Genomic DNA, 9,484 nt, shown 5'->3' on the forward strand with positions numbered 1-9,484 from the left:
GGTCGTCATGCGGCCCCCTTATTCCTCCTAGATCCTCTTCAGTGATGACAATCTCAGGAAATGTATATTTGGACGGCCGTTCTTGGTGAACGGAATTTACATCTAACCGCCTTATATTATCCTTGTTGCCCCTAATAGTGGGGCCGCCTCCTGAGAAGCCGCCTGCAATGGTGTAGACGACTGCATCATCCGTATCGGAACTGTCGGCCTGTTGATTCTTTTTGGCCGACTGCTTTTTTGAGGAAGTATTCCCCGTAGATTTCTTGACATAAGTGTCAAGATCACCTTGATCAGCCAAGCGGTCTAGGTACCGCATGAGACTGATGCAGTCATTGGTGTGATGACCAACGTCATCATGGTAAGCACAGATTTTGTCCTGGTTCCGGTTGCTCGCAGAACCCTTCATGGGGAGCGGCTTCTCAATTGAGAGCCGTCCCTTTATTTCTTTTAGGATAAACTGGTTATCCTTGTTAAACACATACTTTGGGGAGTATGGTTTGAATTCTTTTTTCTTTTTCTGGGCCGGCTGTTTAGAGGAATCAGCCGCCCAGACCTCTTTTCTTTTTTCATCTTTGCTGGACGACTGTTTCTGTCGTCCCTCTCTTTTGTCAAACCTCTTCCCGTCCGACTGTTTCATCGTACACAGATCAGTCGCCTGTATATAGGCTTCTGCTTCAATCAAGGCCTCTTGGAGAGTCGCCACCCTTTTTCGAACTAAATCAAATTTGAAGGTAGACCCGTCTTTGAGACCTCTAAAAAAGTCAGTATAAGCTACCTCATCCGGTAACCCTTGAATCTGTATTCTCATCAGGTTGAACCGCCTGATGTAGGAACGAAGCCCCTCCTTCTCGCCCTGCTGAATTGTTCCCAAATCAAGGGTCGTTTTCTTCGCAGGGATGTTCATTGCGAAGTTGGAGGCAAATAAGTAAGCAAGCGTCCTGAAGCTGTTTACACAACCAGTCGGCAGGTTGCCGAACCATTGCTGTGCAATTCCCTTGAGAGTCGCTGGGAAACACTTGCACCAAGTGGGATCATCCAACCCTTGAAGGTACATCAGGTTGGTGAATGCCATCAGATGGTCTTCTGGGTTAGTAGTGCCGTCATAGGCGCCTACTAGAACATTTTTTACCTTGGACGGCTGAGCGGCTTCAGTAATTTCCTTGGAGAAGGCTGACGGCTGTTCACCAAGTCTAAGCAGCCGTAGCTGCCAGTCCATAGGTTGGACGTTTTTTGCTGCAGATCCACCAAATGGAGGTGGCTGCATAAAATACTGTTGTTGCGGCACAAATGGTAAGTTTGGTACCGCCTGGGCACTATGAAAGCCGGACTGACGGGAGGTGCCGCCTGACTGACTCTCATGGTACGACTGAGTATGCCTCATCGAGGCATTTCGCAAACTGTCCTGAAAATTTGAAGTAGAAGCCGACTCTGATAATCGGTCACTCTTCTTCTGCTCTAGCAGGAGCCGAGCATCTGTGAACGTTTGCTTTGACCCGTCCGCCTGAATATGACGAACCGGTTTCCTATTTCCCGTAGGATAGCGGAGTTTTGTAAAATCAAGAGCAGGTGGCTCCCGCTTCTTGGATTTAGGATGGGGAGTCGCCTCTCGCCCTTGAACTGGCTTCCTCTTCAGTGAAGTGGAAGGTTTCTTGGCCGTCTGCTCCTTGACTGAAGCAGGCGGTTTTTTGTTGATCAACTCTTGAATCTCTCCCTTGAAGTCCCTCATGAAGGTCATGAGTTCGTTCCTTGTGATGGGAGCAGACCCATCAGTCGGTTGTTGCCGAGCAAGCGATGCGCCTGCTGGCTCGCTTCCTGCTTTAAGATGCTCCCGTTCCCTCCTTTCGGTATGGCGGGTACGTCGGGCCCTTAGGGTCCCGTCTGGAGCTGTATAAGTTTCAACTTCAAATTCACTTTCGGTATCATGGTCCGACTGGACTTGAGGGTCGTCTAGGGGACGCCTCTCTTCTGGAGTCGGTACAGACTTGGATGCCATCTCTGAAGTACTCTCCCCACAGACGGCGCCAAATGTTTCGGGGTTTTCTGATGTCCTGCGGGAGAGTTACAATTCCGAGACTGGAACCGGACGCCTGTACCTGCAAAATAACGGAGACTCCTGAGAGCTCCGCCTCCAACGGTCAAGTTAGTACCTGATTAAGGAGTAATCAATACAGAAATTAAAGTAATGAAGTCTCTCTAGGTGAGAGTGCTTAGTGTTGGTAATCTGCGTCGTTAGCGAGATTAGCCGGTTGTTAATAACTCTGTTTTTCTCTGCTTGATCTCTTGATTATTCGATTCCGTGATTAATGAGGATTAATCGAGTATTTATAGCCTTGAGAAGCGTGCAACTCTCTAGGTTTAAGGTAAACCTAGGGCTGATCGGGCCTCTAGACTGAATTGGGCCTTGATGGCCGGTTGTCCCATTTGGCATGGGTGGACACGTGGCGTGTCTATAGTGGTCCGTAGAGGACGTATCTGTGACTGACACGTGGCAGGCTCCTGTTGTCCTTCGTGAAGGACACGTGGCGGAACCGGGTTGGTCCACTTGTCAGAAGGTGATTGGTGGATAAAAATCCCCTAATCAGATATGGCCATGCATATGTGAATGAAGTGTGTGAAAGCGATACTAAGGTGAGGCTACAAGGGTTAGGGTGATGGAAAGAGATGTGAAAAGAGTCGAGATGGTGACTCTTTAGGCTGGGTAGGCTATGTGATGTGGGTTTAAGCCCCCAAGTGTAGCTCTAGATGGATAAGGATGAGCACTGGATATTCTTTAATTCGATCATACATGGATATGAATATGAATGTGGTCGTACCTCGATGTAAGGTTGCCTGCGTATCCGTTAGGAATAAGGCCGAACGTAGCTCTAGCCGAACTTTGCACAAGTGTATGTATACCTTAGAGAGGTATTTCGTGGGTTGTAACGTGGTTAAGCTAGTGGTTTGAAGAAGAAAGGGTGAAAGGCTCAAGGCCCGAGAGAAGCCCCCTAAGATTTATAATTGTGTATTTGAAAAAATTTGAATATTGCAAGTTTATTTACACTTTTTTTTTTTTGAAATTTTTTTCTTTTTTCTTTTTCATTCTTTTGAATCAGTGTGGGCAATCTCGAATCATGCGGTCCATCACTCACTTAGCATTCATGCTTCTCAGGAATGCTACTAAGCACTCGATGAGAGACACAATTCGAGGCGTATTCATATCAAAGGCATTAAAACACTTTTTTTTGTTTTTTTTTGGAACATGCTTTTGAATTTTACATAAGCTACACATCTTCCCATCTCAAGGTTAAGTGAATATGGGTTGAAGAAATGAAGGCCAACATTAGACGAGGCTCAAAGTGGTTAATGATGAAATGGAAAAGTGATTGAATGGTTAATGGGATTAATGGGTTGCAAACACTAGTAGAAAAAATGAATTGCGCAGCGCACTTTTTGCACCGGTTCTTGAAAACCGGTGGGAAAAGAAATGGGAGGGATTGGGAAAAATACTTTTCCCACCGGTTCCTAATAAACCGGTGGGAAATCATATTTTTCGCACCGGTTCAAACCGGTGCGAATTACAAAATATAAAAAAAAAAAACCGGGCTGCTTTTCTTCTTTCTTTCTTTCTTTCTTCTGTACTTTTACTTTCCCTCTCGTATTCGCCTTCGTTCTCCATCCACAATCCCGAATTTCCCTAGCTTTCTCACTCCATTGAAGCTGCACCTCCGCCTTCTCACTCCATTGAAGCAGCACCTCCGCCTTCATTGAATCGTGCTCTATATTCTCCATTGAAGTTGAATCCGAGCTTTCTCACCTCCATTGAACCTGCTCCTGGTTTGCTTCGATTTCGCTTCCTTTCGGTTTTAATTTTGTTTTTTTTAGCTGTTCTTGATTTTGATCTTCTTTGCGATTGATGAATTTTTGGTTGATTTTGTTGTTGTTGTTTTAGGGTTGTCGAATATGGTTGTGTTATTGGATTGATTTTTCATGGATTTACTCGTGAATTTGTTCTATGTTTGAGTAATTTTTGCCAATTGAGGTTAATTGGAAGAAATTAAGGGTTTTCTAATTTCTCAAGGCTGTTAATTGGAAGAAATTAAGGGATTTCCAATTAAGGGTTGATTGGAAGAATGTCATGCAATTCAATTTCGTCAGGTCTCTTTCAATTTATGTACATACATTATTGTTGTTAATATATAATTTGTGAACTCTTGTTATTGTATATGTTGAAAATTTTGCAGAACTAAGTTAAATTCTTGCTATATACTATATAGTCCTACCTTCCGCTTCTAACTTCTTTACTTTGCTTTATGTCTTTTTCTTATTAACATTACAATCATACAATATACACATACATTATAAAATGTGTTAGTTATAGTAGCTACAATTATCCTAATAAACAAAAAAAAAATCGAGAAAGATATTCAACTGTGAAAAACAAATTATGAATAATTCAATTTTGAATTAATCACGTGATTTTGTGCAAATCTAGTGATGAAATTAAAATGGCATTCCAGAGCTTTTTCAGAGGATACAACAAATTATGTTCTTTGGACTGTAAGGCACCTCATTTCTATGCATAAGGTCATGGAGTGGTTGGTTAGTTATGAGGAAAATTTTCTGCTTCAGAAACCTAAGTTAGAGACTGCATGTAGTTAGGGAATTCAAGTAAAATTTTGGAATCACAAATATAATCGTAAGACTTGCACGAGAGTTTACTTGTTGCTAAATGTAGCTATGAGTAGTAAAGCTGTGCATCACAAAGCACCGTGAGACCATGACAAAGGGCTTCGTGAGTCGTGAAAATTGGCCTTTTTGTTAAAAGGGCAATATATGCACTATGTAGCAATTATGATGGAAAGGGCAAATACTGTGGGTTTGCAATTTGTTCAGCAATTTAACTGACTTTATCTTAGTCCATTATACTATCACTACTAGATGTGCCCCGTCGTCTTTCAGTATAGTCATTACCTTATCTATTTCCCATTGTGTTGTATTATCACTTATTTTCTACAGTACTGATCGTGGTTTTAGCCTATAATTGGTGATAATGGCAATAGTCGATTCTAAACCCCAATTGTGAGGTTTGTGACTTCCATGTGCTTATTGTGAAATAGATATGATAGCTAGAGTGCAATTGCAATATTGGACTGCTGCAACCCTTAATTATGCAGGTATATTTTAGCTATGTCTTCAGTGTTTCCGAGCATTTATATGTTATCATGATCTTTACATCCTCTGTCAGAACAAGCTCTTCACAGAATCACATATATCTTTTTTCTTGAAAGAAACACATTTAGGCCCTGTTTAGTTTGATGTAAAATGTTTTCATGGAAAATGAGTTTCCCATTTTCCTTTGTTTGATTTGTGAAGAGGTGGAAAATAATATTCCAAATGGTGGAAAATTGCATCCATAATAGTGGAAAACATTTTTCTTTATAAAACATGAGAAGCCACATTTTCCTCCCTTTCCTTTATCTCCTTTTTATTTTTCTCTCATCCATCTCCACGTTTCCATTCCTATTTTTAATTTCTCTTAATTTTTCTTATAAGAACGAAACAAAGGAAAACTATCTTGCAAGTGTGGTTTTCCTTGAAAATATGTTTTTCATTAAAACTAGTTTTTTTATTGAAAATATAATACATCAAACCAAAACGGGGCCTTAAGTTGCCTATTTTTTACAGTATAACATCTCTGCTTTATCTGAAAACTGTTGTTTACTCAAGCTTTCCCCCCCCCCTCTCTTCTTGGAGCACAGGTGCAGCTTCTGAGTCTGTATTGACAATATTGATTCTCAGTTCAAATCATATTAGAAGGTTCAACACTTACAGGCTTGAATTCTGAATCTGGTGGTGGTACAGCTGCATAGGCTTGGATATTAGATCTTGTACTCTATTTGCAGGATATTATAAGATTATTCGGGTAAGTTATCAGCTTTTTTTTTTTTTTTTTCTTTGGTTTTTATAGGAGTCCTTGGCAGTTTTTAACATACAGATTTTTATTTTATGCATCTTAATCATAACGGTAACCAGTCGAGGAAATAAGGCTTTGGTATTGTTTTATTGTTACTGATAATTATATAAAAGTCTCACATTCTAATTCGAGGTGCTAGCTCTGTTGGATACAAACAACTTGTTCATATTTCCCTCCCCATCACATAAACAACACCTCCAAGTAATTGTTACTCAAGTACTCGTACGTGCTTTAGTGTATGTCCATGAAGTCCACCTTTAAGAGAACTAGTAAAGGTACATGGCATTGTGGATAGGGTAGAGACACTATGAGACAGTCATAATATATTTAGCCGTACATCCAGTGATATTTAAAGCCCTTAAAGGTCATTCTATGAAATAAGGTGTACTAAATTTGATTTGTAAAATCTTATTAATTTTCTTTCTTTTTCTGTTTTTTTTTTTATTTTTTTTTTATTTTTGTGTGTGTGTGGGGGGGGGGGGGGCACAACGTACATGGATTTCTTAAGGTGGAAAATTATGGAAAATATATCTAAAATTACAATAATGTTTAAGATTTCTTCAAAATTGACGATTCTTTCATTTGTTCATAAGCATTTGTAGTATAATTAAGTTTTAATCTTCCATTATATCTTTCTCGAATAATAGAAAGTTGGAGAATATATATACCTAGCAAAAAACACTTAACAAAGCTCACTTTGGTTCTTTTGAAATTGCTGATGTTTTGGTAGAGTAATAAGATTGCAGAATGCTGATCACAGGGGATATCTTAGAGGAAGAGAAATTAATATGGAGAAAGAAAGATATGTAGAGGAAGAGATAGAAAGAAAAAGGAAGAGAGAAAGTAAGTTTTCTACTTCCTATATAATTTGCAGTGTAGTAGTTTAGTAATTTGAGAAACTAAATATTATGTGATGACTTGTAAAACCATCAACATATTAAAGAGAAAATGAGAGAGAACTTGTAGATGTGCAGGAAAATTAGATTAAGGGACACTAATTATGGAGCAACTTGTATGGTCAATCGAACCATTATACGTCTTTTGGTAGCAAGGAGTTGTGGCAATACTAGTTAGTTGGTTAGAAGCACATCTAACACTAATTATGCAACAAATAGTGTGACAATTCTAGATAGTTACAAGCAATTCCAAACAAACATGTAAATCACCACCAAAAGCTCTTATTCTACAACAAACTTACTGTTTATACTCTTTATAGGCTGCAATTGTTGTATATAACTAGCTTCAAAATGACTTGCACATACTTGTAAGATCACAAAATCAGCATACTTTTAGCTCCAAAATCCTTCTGCCTTATGGATACTTGCTCATGTTATAAGATACTATATATTTGATAAAAAATTTCATAGTAGTGGTAAACCATCTTGCATACATTATATATATTCTAAATATACCCACATTATTATATTTTTACTCCATGTAAAATCTGAAAATTTTTTATTGAGTTTGTCTGTTAAAATCTTGTCACTGCTTATTTGAATCTCAGTTTTTGAGCTTTATAATGCATATGTTGAGAAGTTCGGGCACGATGAAGAAAAGGGTCAGTGTACAAAGTATGTGAATGATTTTTGTTTGTCATCATCCTCTACAATGCCCTCTTACAATCAACTAGCTTGAACTGGATCTTGTGGACTGAAAGATGTTCTCCAGTTATTTAGAAGACCTGTTCTGTTTATTATGACAAAACCTTCAATGTAATCAAATGTTTCCTTTGCTGCTATGAGCTGTTCTTGCTCTCTGACGAATGCGTCAAAGTCTGAATACAGAACTCTGATCCATTTCACCTACATAAGCAGATCCTCTGTTAGTTAGCTTGCTAGAAAGATTTTGTTCTTCATACATTAAAAACTAGTATGATTGCTTATATCATAAGCAGGTCCTTTTGCATAGTTTATTTATAAACCCCCTGCTTTTTCCTTACTGTAAAATAGGATGATTGCTTATATTATAAGGAAAAAAAAAACTTCCATAGATTTCTCTCTCTAAACTTCTCTATCTCTCTTTAAATCTGGATTTCCAGATTTCTCAATAGTAGGAGCAAGTGTTTTTGACTATTCTCACTATTCTCATATTCATTCAACAGGTTTTGAATGTTTCTACTACAGGTTGATTAATCCAATTGTGGTTGCACCAACAATGGCTGCTGTAGGTTTAGCATTTTTCAGCTACGGGTTTCCTCAAGCTGGCAGTTGTGTTGAAATAAGCATACCCCTTATAATGTTGCTTCTTTTCTTCACCTTGGTGAGCTGTCTTATTGCTATAAGTGGTTGTTATTTGCTAAACTGAAATCTGATTCACATCAATGGTGATATGAGCTATCCATAAATGTAAAAACTTCAATGATTATTCAAGATTTTGAAAGCTATTTGACTTTTGTTCCCCCTGATTTCAGTACATTCGGGGAGTATCTATATCAGGCCATCGAATTTTCCAAATTTATGCGGTATGTATGTCAATTCCTGTCTAGATTTTCTGGTAAACTGGATGTTACTGCAGTCTTTTCATAATAATTTCCATAATTCTGAATTTCATGCAATCATACTCTAGTATTGAGATAATCTTCCTATTTATATTGTGGGGCATTGGTCAGAGCTCTGATTCTTTTGTTAAGTTGGATTCTTACCTATTTTACAAGGCAGATTGATTGACTATTCTCACTATCAGAATAGCATCAACTGCCGAACAGTTAGAGGTAAAGGATGAAAGCATCTTGCTCTTCAGCAAGAGTTCAGGACTAAAGATCAATACTCCTGTGTAGTTGTTTCTGTGCTGTTGATGTTAGCTGTCGGGCTGTGTCTGCTCAGCTGCTTTTGCTAACTTGCTATGAGCTGCTGTTTCTGCTACAGTGTTGTGCCTGCTGTGCTGTGATGTCGAGTTTTCCTGTGTTGGTGTGATGCGTTGCTGTGTTGGTGTTGCTGTGTTGCTGTCTGCTTCTTTTTGCAGTGCTGTGTTGCGGTTTCTGGGGTGCTGTGATGCTGAGTTGATGTGCTTGCTCTGCTGCTTTGGTGTTGTGCTGCGTTTTGTTATTTTTGTAGCCTGTTGAGCTGCTTAGTTTGGGCTGTTTAATTTAGTTAGATGTTTGCTGTTTATATGCTTCATTAGAACAGGTTTTTGGAGTATTAGAAGTAAATTTTGTAACTTTATATATATGTTATTGTTTATATATCTAATTTTAGTGAAAAAAAAAGCAAAAAAAAAAAAAAATTTATTTTTTTGGGCATTTTTGGCACCGGTTTATACGAAGAACCGGTGCTAAATGTTTTTTTTAAATTTTTTTGGGGACTTTTGGCACCAGTTCTAAGAAAAAACCGGTGCGAAATGTCAGTTTTTGCCACCGGTTTTCCCTAAGAACCGGTGCTAAAAGTCCTTTTTCCCACCGGTTTTGAACCGGTGCGAAATCTATGGGGTTTTAGCACCCCCCAAATATAATCCGGTTCAAAACCGGTGGGAAAGGGGGGGTTTGATCCGGTGGGGAATTTGTTTTTTCGCCTAGTGAAAGGTGCCTCTAATCAT

At 38.9% G+C, this 9,484-nt stretch overlaps 1 long non-coding RNA gene across 1 annotated transcript; it reads left to right on the top strand.

Annotated features, from left to right (window-relative positions):
- Positions 1–8,033: 8,033 nt before the first annotated feature.
- LOC110697603 lies at positions 8,034–9,142 on the top strand. The gene is made up of 3 exons (XR_002506521.1): positions 8,034–8,212; positions 8,364–8,414; positions 8,818–9,142. It is a non-coding gene; the product is annotated as an uncharacterized LOC110697603 (long non-coding RNA).
- The last annotated feature ends 342 nt before the right edge of the window (positions 9,143–9,484 follow it).

This window comes from Chenopodium quinoa, unplaced genomic scaffold, assembly GCF_001683475.1.
Source record: "Chenopodium quinoa cultivar QQ74 unplaced genomic scaffold, ASM168347v1, whole genome shotgun sequence".
Taxonomy (NCBI): Eukaryota; Viridiplantae; Streptophyta; class Magnoliopsida; order Caryophyllales; family Amaranthaceae; genus Chenopodium; species Chenopodium quinoa.